We start from the raw sequence: 15,000 nt of genomic DNA on the forward strand, positions 1-15,000 counted from the left end.
GAATTTTTTGAAGAATTAAATAAAATTTTTTGTAATGTTTCAGAATTTGGTTTTTTTATTTTTCATTTTTGTGATGGTCTTCAGTGCTAATGTGATTTTGAGCCAAGGATCATTCTGTTGTAATTGGTGGCCCGCGTTCGGATGAAGTTGTTTAGTTTTGACCTCTCTCTCTCTCTCTCTCTCTCTCTCTCTCTCTCTCTCTATCTCTATATATCTATATATATATATATATATATATATATATATATATATATATATATATAGTATGATATATATTTTTTCTGACTCACTTCAGGATCGACCCAGGTCTTTCAGTTGAAAGGCAAAGGGCGCTACCAACTGATGCATACAGGTAGCGCCTCTTTGCCTTTCAATTGAAATTGTGTGTTGATTACCTAGGCTATATATATCCCAATATATATATCAGATATATATATTCTATTCCACACGTTATTGTGTATATGATTATATATATATATATATATATATATATATATATATATATATATATATATATATATATATATATATATATATATATATATATATATATATATAATTTTACTTAGGATGCATTTTATCACTCTATAACAAGAATCTCGTACATATTAAAAATTACACAAATTTCATGATTATAATAAAAAAATCTGAAAATCCCTTTCGCTAATACAGTTCTGCGCATGAGCGATAGTACTATGGCGAGTTAACGAAACCTATAGCTATTCATATTGAAAAAAAAAAAAATCAACATGGCCACGATTCTTGCTTTCCTTATCGAAAAGTACTTTGGCGTAACTGATTTGAATGATTTGGTAAACAAGCGGTAATCTGATAAATGATAATGAGTCATTGTATTATCAATGAATTGGTAAATGTTGCAGTTCATATGTGACTAAAGTCTGACTTCAAAAACACGAAATGGTATATTCTTTTAAAGGATAGTATATCATTGTCATTGTAAATTATATTCTTGGATTAACATTATCCTGAAGTCAAAACTACCAGTGTCATTATGAAATGATAATGATTAATCGCTTTCCACGCATGACGAGCACATTTTCAGAGTTTTGTGATAAAATATTTAATCATATTAGCGTGATGATTTATCAGAATCTTCGAAATTATAGTCTTTATTGTGAGAACATTGTAATCTGCTTAAACCCCGTAGGGGGGTAGGGCCGTCAGTGCACCTCATACGGTGCACTGTAGGCATTACTTACGGTTCTTTGCAGCGTGCCTTCGGCTCTACCCGCAACCCCTTTCGTTCCTTTTACTGTACCTCCTTTCACATTCTCTTTCTTTCATCTATCTTCCATCTAACTTTCCACCCTTTCCTAACAATTGATTCATAGTTGAATGTCCTCATAGGTCCCAGTGCTGGGCCTTTGGCCTAAATTCTATATTCAATTCGATTCAGTTCAAATACGTTTAAAGTCTTCTCCTTGGAATCACATGAACTGTGTACTTTTCCATTCTTTAGCAACTGCATATGTAAATACATCTGTAATAAATGATTTATGATTGTATCGGAGAAAATGTAATGTACGAGCAGTGGAATATCCGTCTTTAGCAAATCTAAATGTAAATATATCTTTAATAAATGATTTATGATGGTAGCAGAAAAGATGTAATGTATGAACAACGGAATATAAGTCTTTGGCAACTCCTGGATATAAGTACATCATTAATAAAGGATTTATGATGCTATCTTGAGAAAATGTCTCGTATGAGCAGTAGAGTGTAATTCCATGGGAAATATTTTTACTAACACCTTTCCATATTCTTGAATATATGCCAACACGATTATGTTATAAAATACCATACACGAATTTCTAATGTCTAAAACCACTTGCTTCAAGTTTATGCAAAGCATAATGACTTCTGTGTCGAAAGGATAAAAACGGATGAATTAAAAAGACTAAAATAATATTTATGATAGAGCTTCGAGTTGAAGTATTTATTTGAGCGGAGAGCAACATTAATGAAAAGAAAAACGCTGAGCGCATTCCTGGAAATTCTCTCTCTCTCTCTCTCTCTCTCTCTCTCTCTCTCTCTCTCTCTCTCTCTCTCTCTCTCTCTCTCTCTTAAAACACAAAACACAAAGACACACACATAGACCTTATATATTTATTTATATCTTTGTGTGTATATATATATATATATATATATTATATATATATATGATATATATATATATATATATATATATAGAATTGAGATGGGAAAGTTCAAAATGAAAGGTATAACGTATTTTAACATATCTTCGGGGCAAAAAAGATGTGTTTAGTTTGCACTCTGTCGTTTTATTTTGAACATAGCCTATATATATGCTTACTTTTGTGATTTCTTATTTATATGTATATATATGTATATTATATATATATATATATGTTTATATATTTATAACAACCAACAGGTAGGCTATAGCTACCCACTTATCACCATTTGATAAAGAACTGGTATCACAATTGTCATCGAACTCCAAACAGTCACTGTAGTCCTGTGTCATATTCCTGTCGTCTAATTTGCATATATGATTTTCATTTGCAATTTAATTCTCGCTCAGATTAAGTCTCCAGTTTGTAAATAATATCAACGTCGTCATTTCCCTTTTCTTATATTATCGTCTATTTCAGTTACCTTCCCTTTCGTTTATCCTAACCTTAGGCTGAGTCATTCCCGCCCCATGACGATTCCCGCTAATTCCCATTCCCGGAGAATCTAATGCCCATTGGCACTTCTGACGAATTAATCAGTGTTTTCTTTCCCCTTTTGCTTTTCGTCAGTTTTTCTCTTTGGTTCTTCTCCCATTCCCGTGTTCCAATTCCCAACTCCCAGGGCTAGCGATTCCCAGCCACGGTAGATTATATATATTATTTATGTTATGCAGTTTCTTATATATGTATATATATACTGTATATGTATATATATGTATATATATACACATACTCTCACAAATTTCTGACTCACATCGGGATCGATCCCGGGTCTTTCGTATCGAAAGACAAGGCGCTGCCTACTCACCCACACAAGTCGGTAGCGTCCTTGCCTTTCAATTTGAAAGACCCGGGTTCGGTCCCGACGTGAGTTAGAAATTTGTCTCTGTTACTTACGTGACTGTATGCTGATTACTTCTCTCTCTCTCTCTCTCTCTCTCTCTCTCTCTCTCTCTCTCTCTCTCTCTCTCAGGTTCCACTAGGATATGAAAAATTATTTCAGGAATTCCCTGAAGGTTCAAAGGTTACGAATTACTGTCATAAGGCATCGTCCTTCTCCCTCCCTTCCACCTCCTCTTATTCATCTCCCGTTCCCCTTCCCTTAACTCGATATACCCCTTCCCCTACTCCCTCCCCTGCCCCTGGGGGCACTACAGACGTGGCATCGCCCACTATTGCAGAGCAAAACATAAAGTATATGCGTCCATGTTGTAGAGAGAGTTTCCCAGATCCTCGTAAATTGGTGGAGAGGCAACAAATGGTGTCGGTCTTGGTGTTGGAGTTTATCACTGGTGGCCCTCCCCCCCTCCTCCCTCTCTCTCTCTCTCTCTCTCTCTCTCTCTCTCTCTCTCCGTTTTATAGTTATTGCAACGGAAAGGGATTGTTTCGCTGGGTGGGAGGAAGGAGAGGATGGGGGAGAAGTAGAGCCTGGGGGGAGGGGAGGGAAGAAGTGGGTGGGAGGGGGTGTAGAGCCCTTAGAGAGGGTGAGGGGGAAGGGAGTGGGTTGGAAATTCGGAGGAGGGGGCGTCTCCAATGTTTGTGTTTGTGCTTGGGGTCGCTGAGATGTGATGGAGAGAGAAAGATTGATAGAGAGAGAGTGATAGTTTTGTCAATAAATAACATTATTTTTTTTTTATAAATAAGGTTATTATTGATATGTAGGCGTCACATTTCATTACTTTATTTCTTGACGATCGTAAGACACATTATCGAGTTATCTTTCTGTATTTCCTGTTATCTTCTGTAACTTCTTTCCAATGAACACCATTAAATGCTTCGGAAGCTTGAATTTCAAGTCAATGGCCCCTGTGGTGGGGTTGTTCTTTGTGAATAGGGTTCGTCTTCTGAATAATGATAATAATATCTCGCTCTGTAGGCCTTATTATTATTATTATTATTATTATTATTATTATTATTATTATTATTATTATTATTATTACTTTGTGTCCATGTACGAATCTCCATGCGTGAGGGAACCAAATGGAAAAAATTGACAAGGGTAGACCATACCTTCTGTCACGCCTAATTTAACTTCGGTAGATATTCAACCTCATTCCACCTCTTCTATTATATATTTTGAACTCATAAAAGATGAAAAGCATTAAAAAAATATTTATAAATATTTAAAAAATATTTTGAAATATTCCCAAGAATTCTAGTAACTGTTGACAAGACGAGAGCAGCTTTCCGTTCGCCACAGGAAGTACTTGTGAACGCACCCTGTCTGCCATCACAAATGACAGGACGGACGAATAAAAGGGCCGTGGATTCATCATGATAATGAGGGAAAGAGAGAGAGAGGGAGAGAGAGATAAAGATAGAGAGAGAGAAAAGACAGACATTAATTCGTAAAACAGAGAGAGAGAGAGAGAGAGAGAGAGAGAGAGAGAGAGAGAGAGAGAGAGAGAAGACATTCATTAATTCGTAAAACTCAGAGAGAGAGAGAGAGAGAGAGAGAGAGAGAGAGAGAGAGAGAGAGAGAGAGAGAAGACATTCATTAAAACTCAGAGAGAGAGAGAGAGAGAGAGTTGGGGGAATGACTGACATCAATTCGTAAAACATAGAGAGAGAGAGAGGAAAAAGACAATAATTCATACAACAAGAGAGAGAGAGAGAGAGAGAGAGAGAGAGAGAGAGAGAGAGAGAGAAGTATCAGCTCGCATTACACAGGAGAGCAAAACATCTGGATTCATTTCCTCTCCTTTTCTTTTCTGCCCTTCTCGGTGGTTTGGTCTGGGTTTCCTTCTTTCTTTCGTTATCTCTTCCCCCTCTCGTGTGTGCTTCCTGTCTCTCTCTCTCTCTTCTCTCTCTGCTGTTCGAATTAATGTTATGTTCTCACTTTCTCTCTATTGTACGAATTAACGTATGTTTTTCCCCCCTCTCTCTCTCTCTCTCTCTCTCTCTCTCTCTCTCTCTCTCTCTCTCTCTCTCTCTCGTAAGAATTAATGTATGTTTTCTCCTCTCTCTCTTTCTCTCTCTCTCTCGAACGAACGAATTAATGTATGTTTTTTCCTCTCTCTCTTTCTCTCTCTCTCTCTCTCGAACGAACGAACGAATTAATGTATGTTTTTTCCTCTCTCTTTCTCTCTCTCTCTCTCTCGAACGAACGAATTAATGTATGTTTTTTCCTCTCTCTCTTTCTCTCTCTCTCTCGAACTAACGAACGGACGAACGAATTAATGTAGCCTATGTTTTTCTCTCTCTCTCTCTCTCTGTCAGTCTGTCGTACGAATTAATGCATGTTTTTTCCTCTCTCTCTCTCTCTCTCTCTCTCTCTCTCTCTCTCTCTCTCTCTCTCTCTCTCAGGCACAAATAGTTGTTGCTATGGTGTAAACCAACTTTTCTTTTACGCACTGCGCTTGTTGGCGTTGCTAGTGCATGCTGGGAGTGTTGTTTGTCCTGAGGCGTTGTTGCTCTGTGCTCTAGAATTACTTTTGTGTTTTTTTATTTGTAGAATTAACTTCTAAACTAACAATTGTTATGGAGATTTTAAGATCGATCGTGTGCATATCTGTCGAATTTATTATTAAATTGTGTGATCAAGTTATATATTTCATATATGTATACAGATATATATTTATACATTATGTATACTCGTATATATGTGTATATATACATACATAAAATGTTTATAAGAGTTTGTAATAAAACATATTTATAAAAGTAATTAAAAATACAAAAAAGCACGGAGTATATAAAAACAAAAGTTTTATAACTTTTACTTGACTGATAACGGAAGATTCCTTTTATAAATGTCTTAATACAAATCATTCAGTTTGCTTTTATTATGGTTTATGATAAATAACAGCAATTAGCGTCTAAATGATAGCTACGGACGATGTCTGTTGTTCATTTATTGGTAGCTGGCATACAAAACAGCATTGTATTGTTGAAGGCATGTAGCCCAGCATTAAAAATAAAAACAAAGGTATATTGGTACCTTTTAACCTAGCATTAAAAAAAAAACAAAAGAAAAAAGTATACCATAAAAGTAAAACCATATAGGTACCATTTAACCAATCTCTAAGAAATGAAATAAAAAAAAGCATATTTGTACGTTTTAACCAAGCATTAAAAATTAAAAACAAAAGCAAATTGGTACCTTTTAACAGTATTAAAAAAAGAAAAAAGCAAGTTGGTACCTTGTAACAGTATAAAAAAAGAAAATAGCAAGTTAGTCCCTTTTAACCGAGCATTAAAAAAGAAAAAAAAGCATATTGGTCCCTTTTAACCGAGCATTAAAAAACAAGAAAAAAAAAGCATATTGGTACCTGACAGCAAACGGGTCAACTTTGGGTGATAATTTCAGGGAGGCTGTCCCCCGGGGGTGACACACCTGAATTACAGGTATTCGTTCTTCCATTATATTACTTAAGAGCGCTCCTTTTGAGAGAACCTGGTATGTACCCAAGAAATTATTAAGTACATTACTTAATATATTATTAAGTAAATACTTCAAGATATTAAATATATACTTACGATATTAACCAAGTTCTTAACTTGGTGTTTGGTGTGGGGTTCATATAATTCTGGGGGGAATTTAATTTATAGTTTGGTGTCGTACTTAGTGGGTATAGATAACGGGTATTCGTGTCAATGAAGTGATTCGGAATGAGTACATTAATAAATTATTATATTTTACAGATTGTAATCTATATATTATATAATACATGTTTTATTTAGTACTACCTAGTACCAGGATTATTAAACATTACTGTACTGTATATACGAAGATTAAAATGACATTGTTAATTAAATCCATTCCCTAATTCTCTTATTAACTATCCAAAATCTATAAATATTAATGGATTTTGAGTTAAAGTGGAACACTGTATATTCGGAATAAGGAGATAGTGATTCCTAATGAGTACATTATTATATTATTATATTTTATAGATGGAATCTATAGTTTATAGATTGGTTTTTACTTACTGGTACCTATAGTACCAGGATTAACCTTGTAGGCGTTAATTCTTGTGGAATATTATGTTTGGTATAGGGAGATAAATGTAATTATTTATATTTAAATATTAATTTTGTTTTACTTGTTTACTTATGAAGTACAGTTTAAAATATTTTTCATATAAGCCAGTTCTTTTACCTAATTTTGTCCATGTCAGCAAAAATAGGTAAATGGGTATAGAGGGATATTTTTGACAATTTGAAATAGTCAACTTTAAGTCAAAATCCATTAATATTTATAGATTTTGGATAGTTAATAAGAGAATTATGGAATGGATTTAATTAACAAAATGTCATTTTAATCTTCGTATATACAGTACAGTAACTGTGAACTGTAACAAAATTTATTTTCTTAGGCAAATGCTAAGATTACTTTTGATTTACTGTATACATCACAGCAGTGGAATTGTAAACAGTTGTCAATAAACAAGTTTGATTTTGCAGTACCATTTACCTGTACATAACCTCGAAAAGCGTCTCTCCCTTTTGCTAGATGCAGTGCCAAAAAGACTCTAGAACCATCTGAATATAGACAGAAAACCGCATCGTTCAATAAATATCAATTATGATCTTGAACGTAGTAGAGTGCGTATTGGCAATTTTAACCGTACGGACGTCGCGCTGGCACCGTGGAATTTTAATTGGGTTTACAGCCTTTGGTACAACTGGATATAAATTGAGAATGCCTTTATTGATTCGCTGTACAAGAGTGGTGCTGTCGAGTGTACCTTTCTTGCATTGTACCGTAGGTTGATATAAATCGTAACACTGAGAAAGGGTACGGCCATGCGCGTGATACTTATTCCTACTTGAACCACTAGAGCGTGATTGAGCTCAGGTGATCTTAGATATAGCATTATTTTTTCTCTGTTTTTTTATTAATTTGTTAATTTATTTTTTCACTTCTAACACTCGATCTCTTCTTTCTGTATTTCCCGTTACTTTCTGTTACTTCTCTCAAATGAACAACATATTCTTTGGAAGCGTGAATTTCAAGGCAGGAAAGTCAAAAGTGCAAATGCGTCGACGACTCTTTCCAGTCTAATCAAAATCAGTAATAGGAAGTTAAGTATATCAGTAATGATATTCCGGCAAAACAAATTAATTAAGATGTTCATTTCTATGACTTGTAGAATTTGTCAGGCGCTTGTCGTCCAAACAAATTAAAGGGATTTTAAGCTAATTGTCGCCATCTTTGACTCAAAGATATATTGGCACAACCGTTTGTCAATTCACATTCAAGAGTTGACGAGCATTTGGATGCGTTTAATATCCACACACTCTGCAGTGGCCCTGATGGCAATGTCATTTGTATGTAGCGCCTCAGAAATGCCACACATTCATGAATAAGATATCACAAGACTGATATCCGACGCCTTGCACGTATGATAAGAAGTGTTATGAATAACAGCGATATCTGTCATGCCGCTTGCATTTTTCTAGTAGACGCGTCACCAGTGGTGATAGTAGCCTTGTATGGATGTTGTGTTACACCTTCCGTGTAGTGCCTGTAATGTCATATACTGTATACATTCTCAGTGTAGGGTTGGGCATTTTGAAGGCACTTCAGTTCTTCATTGGAGCGGTGGGCAGAGCTCTCGGCTAGCACGCTGTTGGCCCAGCGTTCGATTCTCCGACTGGCCAATGAAGGATTAAAGGAATTTATTTCTGGTGATAGAAAGTCATTTCTCGTCATAATGTGGTTCGGATTCCACAATAAGCTGGTGGTCCCGTTGCTAGGTAACCAGTTGGTTCTTAGCCACGTAAAATAAACCTAATCCTTCGGGCCACCCCTAGGAGAGCTGTTAATCAGCTTAATGGTACTTAACTTAAGGCACTTTATTCAGGTACCCTGTGTATGGATGTTGTATTACACCTTCTGACATTGTTAGCAATGACATCATTAGCGTTATATACTGTAAATATACTCATTGTCAGGTAGAGCATTTGTAAGGCATTTATAAATAAGACACTTCTTAACTCACGTACCCTTCTTCACAAACTCTCAGTGGAAGAAGAATTACCTTTACATGTCACCTGTGTATCTGTCTTGATGTTGGATAGCTTCAGTGTGTCATTTAATTTCTGATCAGGTCACCAGCTTTCATGCATATTGCAATATTTATGATTACTGCTTTGCAAAATACCACTTTTATTTGTAAGAGTGTAATCGGCAGTGCTGCTTACATTTTTATTAGCTTTCTGTAAAAGAAAACTATTGTGACGGCTTTGTCTGTCCGTCCGCACTTTTTGTGTCCGCCCTCATATCTTAAAAACGACTGAGGTTAGAGGGCTGCAAATTGGTATGTTAATCATCCACCTTCCAATCATCAAACATACCAAATTGCAGCCCTCTAGCCTCAGTAGTTTTTGTTTTATTTAAGGTGAAAGTTAGCTATAATCATACTTCTGGCACCGCTATAAGTGCCAACAACATAGACCACCACCGGACAGTAGCTGAGTTTCATGGGCCGAGGCTGAAAGTTTCATACAGCATTATACGCTGTACAGAAAACTCGATTGCGCCGAAGTTTTTTCGGCGCATAATTTACTTGTTTGTAAATAAGTGTGGTATCTAAAATGCCCTATTTTTCGTTTTCAGTCTTTGGATTTATATACTTCTAGAAGTGTGTGTGGATTTATATACTTCTAGAAGTGTGTGTGGATTTATATACTTCTAGAATTGTGTGTGGATTTATATACTCCTAGAAGCGTGTGTGGATTTATATACTTCTAGAAGTGTGTGTGGATTTATATACTCCTAGAAGTGTGTGGATTTATATACTCCTAGAAGTGTGTGTGGATTTATATACTTCTAGAAGTGTGTGTGGATTTATATACTCCTAGAAGTGTGTGTGGATTTATATACTTCTAGAAGTGTGTGTGGATTTATATACTTCCTAGAAGTGTGTGTGGATTTATATACTTCTAGAAGTGTGTGGATTTTATATACTCCTAGAAGTGTGTGTGTGTTTTATATACTCTAGAAGTGTGTGGACAAATTTATATATTTCTAGAAGAGAAAATGTGTCAGTTATTTATAAATACTTCGAGTGGTGTGTGTGTAATTGTAATTATATACATTTCGTAATTGAGAAAAAGTGTGTGTGTATGTTTGTGTGTATCTGTAATGACATTTCTTGGACAAACATGCCCACTCCAGTAATGCCAGTATTGTGAGAAAATGATCTCAGTTACATCAGTAAATATGATTCGAGTGGTGCTTTAATTTGTGAAATTTGGTAATTGTAATGGTATCTACATTTCGTAATTGAGAAAACAGTGAAGACACGTACTTACGACACCCAAGAAAGTTCCGTTTGTACTTACAATTAGGATACAGTGACATCACAACACTCACTTAATTCTAGTCACACTTGCAAATGTGACCCTTGGGTATGACTAAGCAACATACAACTTGACGCTTCTACAGAAGTAACACTTACAATGCAACTTAAATCCAAGTTGGTCAGAACCTAAATTGTCACCCATGCTTGTGTGAATTTTTAACACCTATATGTAAGTAACGCTTACAAATCAACTTACAGAATTTGGAACACCTATATAAGTAACACTTACAGCGCAACTTACACCCAAGCTGGTCAGAACCTGAAGTGTTACCTATTTGTGTGAATTTGTAACACCTGTATGTAAGTAACACTTACGAATCAACTTCCAGAATTTGGAACACCTATGTAAGTAACACTTGCAGCGCAACTTAAATCCAAGTTGGTCAGAACCTGAAGTGTCACCTACTTGTGTGAATTTGTAACACCTTTATGTAAGTAACACTTACGAATCAACTTACAGAATTTGGAACACCTATGTAAGTAACACTTACAGCGCAACTTACACCCAAGCTGGTCAGAACCTGAAGTGTCACCTACTTGTGTGAATTTGTAACACCTGTATGTAAGTAACACTTACGAATGAACTTACAGAATTTGGAACACCTATGTAAGTAACACTTACAACGCAACTTGCACCCAAGTTGGTCAGAACCTGAATTATCACCTACTTGTGTGAAATTGTAGCACCTATATGTAAGTAACACTTACGAATGAACTTACAGAATTTGGAACACCTTTGTAAGAAACACTTACAACGCAACTTAAATCCAAGTTGGTCAGAACCTGAATTATCACCTATATACTTGTGTAAATTTGTAACACCTATATGTAAGTAACACTTACGAATCAACTTACAGAATTTGGAACACCTATGTAAGTAACACTTACAATGCAACTTAAATTCAAGTTGGTCAGAACCTGAAGTGTCACCTACTTGTGTGAATTTGTAACACCTGTATGTAAGTAACACTTACGAATCAACTTACAGAATTTGGAACACCTATGTAAGTAACATTTACAGCGCAACTTACACCCAAGCTGGTCAGCCGTACATTGTCACACACTGTCACCTACTTGTACAGTGAATTTTGTAGTTCTACAGCGCCACCTACATTCATAAGTCCGACACCTTTAATCCCGCTCACATTTATATGCGTGCCACCTGTAGAGCCGGGGATATGGACCCTCCACCTTCATTATCAACCCCCTCCTCCCCCTCCCCTATCCCTCCTCCCCTCGAAAACTCCCTCACGTCTAAATGTTTCTCTTAGAGAAATATCTTCCCATTCTTTGAAGCCTTGCCCCCGGTTAAATTTAACAACTAAATTCGACCACGGGAGGTCCACTTAGATGAAATTTAATTTTGGCTACAGACGATGAATTTATTTATTTTATTTATTGTGAATTTATGTTGTTTATCGTGAATTTATCTTGTTTACCTGATCGCCGATATGCAAATGATGATGGAATATTTAATTTGGGGAAAGCGTTAATCTTGCTTTTAATCTGTATATAATGTTTTTATTTTTGTCTTAAGTTTTTATGGCCATTTGAAAGATAGTGCTTTGCTGTCATAGAATCTGTTCACACAGATATATATACACACACACAAATATATATATATATATATACACACATAGATATTACATATTCATATATGTATATGTATATATATATATGTATATATGTATACACAACGCGCACACATCCATAAAGACATACACATTACACGCGATACATTAACATGAAAAAAATTCACATTAAACCTCTAATTAAAAAGAAATAATTAAAAAAATAATTAAAAACTTAATTAAAATCTGCAAAAGTGCGAATCTCAGTCTTTCTGCAACAAGGAATTCGCTACTGTTTCACGGAGCAGAAGCAGATGTTTAATTAGGCGATCAAATAACCTACTGTTTATAACCACATTCTGAATGAGTGGTTTTACCGCTACCGCAAAACGCGCTCGGTAACACCCGTCTGGTTATTGAATCGTCCTTCTCTCAAGCCTGAATGAAATGTAAACAAGTATAAAATGAGCTGAAGTTTCTTCGAAGCAATCGAGTTTTATGTACAGCGTATAATTCTGTATGAGCCGCGGCCCATGAAACTTTCAGCCACGGCCCGGTGGTGGCCTGTCCCATGGCGTTGCCAGACGCATGATTATGGCTAACTTTAACTTTAAATAAAATAAAAACTACCAAGGCTAGAGGGCTGCAATTTGGTATGTCTGATGATTAGAGGGTGGATCAACATACCAATTTGCAGCCCTCTAGCCTCAGTAGTTTTTAAAATCTGACGGCGGACAGAAAAAGTGCGGACGGACAGACAAAGCCGGCACAATAGTTTTCATTTACAGAAAACTAAAAACGTTGATTTAATGATAAATTTTATTTAGCTCTGCGAATGTAGCGCCGGGATACGGCAGACTAGGTTGATGTCCGGGGGACGTTTGTGAAAGTCCAGTAAACGTTTGGCGTGGTAGTCCGGGGAACGTTTGGTAAAGTCCAGGGAATGCTTATGGAAGTTTAGCTAACGTTTACGTAGAAGTCCGGGGAACGTGTGGCAAAGTCCAGCTAACGTTTGCGTGAAAGTCCTGGAAATGTTTGTGGAAGTCCGGGGAACGTTTAGCGAAGTCCAGCTAACATTTGCGTGTAAGTCCCGGAAATGTTTGTGGTAGTCCGGGGAACGTTTCGCGAAGACCAGAAAATGTTTGTCACAGGAGTCCAGGAAATGTTTGATGCAGAAGCCCAGTAAACGTTTGGCAAAATCCAGGGAACGTTTGTGGAAGTCCAGGAAACGTTTGGCAATTTTGAAATTTCATTCGGATAAAAGTTGCTTTTTTTAAAATTAATGTTTTAAGTACATTATATATTTACACACACGCACACACATATACGTACGCACACACACACACACACACACACACACACACACATATATATATATATATATATATATATATATATATATATATATATATATATATATTAGTGTACTTCTCTTTCCAGTGACATGATGTCTGTTCAGATTTTTGTGCCTTTATTATTATTATTATTATTATTATTATTATTATTATTATTATTATTATTATTATTATTATTAACGTAAGTTTTCTTTCCTTGCAGGTAACTAACTGAGGGAACATTTGATAACCCAGAGGCCGTTAATACAATCTAAAGAAGTTATTTTGGTAAGTGCATCAGTAACTTTATATTCACAAATTATTATTTTCATTTTATTTATAGGGAAAATTCTATCATTTTATCGCCCAGTGTTATTAGAGGTATTAGTAGTAATGTCTAAACTGATTGACTGATTTTTATCGTTATTAACAGCAGTTAATTTCTGATAACCCATCGAGGGGCATGGCACCATTCTGTAATTAATGTTTCCTAGTCACAAAATCCTATTGGGCAGAATTTTATATTTCTTTCATAACGTTCTGTGCGTTCCTTGTTCATTTAGGATGAGAGAGAGAGAGAGAGAGAGTGAGAATTGTGTATTGTGCTGTATTAATAATAATTTTTGCTCAGGTTCCGATTTGGTCAATGAATGTATTCTTACATTTGCATGCGTAATTTTATGTGCTTCTCTCTCTCTCTCTCTCTCTCTCTCTCTCTCTCTCTCTCTCTCTCTCTCTCTCTCATTCATGTATTGTGCTCGTTCTTGTGTGTACATAATTGGCTATGTAAGCTAGTATGTTGGTGACTCTCTCTCTCTCTCTCTCTCTCTCTCTCTCTCTCCAGTCAATAGTCCATTACTTCATGTGTGAAACGTTAAAATAATCTCTTAGTTACTCCTTGCAAACTGAACCTGAATGTTTCAATAGAAGACGAAGGAATATATTCAATTAAGTCAGATTAACCTGGTTTATGTATTAAATTTAAAGTGATGTCACTTATATGTTTAATCTATTATCTGTTATTATCTATTATTTATTATCTGTTATATATTACCTGTTATTAAAGTTTATATATTACCTGTTATTAAAGTTTCTGAATTTATATATAATTTATCCTATGAAAGTCATGTTAGTTCGTCTAGTGATAATTATATGTATTTTTGGGATTAAATTGGCAACAGATTTAAAGAGTACAGTGACCACTAAGAGAGAAGAGAGAGAGAGAGAGAGAGAGAGAGAGGCAGGCAGGCAGGCAGGAAGGCCTTTCCTTCATAAGATGGGACAAGACAGAGAGAGAGATCAATGCTAAGGAGGTGTATGTGTGTTTGTGCGTATGTGCGTGTTTGTGTATGTGTGTGCTTACTTGTCCGCATTGCGCCCCCTCCCCCTTTTCCACCTCTCATCTCCTCCCCTCCCGCTCTCAACCCCTCCAATCCGCAACTGGAATATATACCATTCCTATTGTTACTCGTAATTATTCTTCGGTCGCAATTTCTCTATGACCTTCTCCCCTACCCTCCCGCTCCCCATTCTTAGGAGGGGGGAACGGAGGGGTGAGACTACCCCC

General features: G+C 36.0%; 1 pseudogene; it reads left to right on the forward strand.

Annotated features, from left to right (window-relative positions):
- The window catches only part of LOC136832673 (uncharacterized), a 124,929-nt pseudogene that overhangs the window by 7,833 nt on the left and 102,096 nt on the right, over positions 1-15,000 (forward strand).

The sequence above is a fragment of the Macrobrachium rosenbergii genome, chromosome 50 (genome assembly GCF_040412425.1).
Source record: "Macrobrachium rosenbergii isolate ZJJX-2024 chromosome 50, ASM4041242v1, whole genome shotgun sequence".
Taxonomy (NCBI): domain Eukaryota; kingdom Metazoa; phylum Arthropoda; class Malacostraca; order Decapoda; family Palaemonidae; genus Macrobrachium; species Macrobrachium rosenbergii.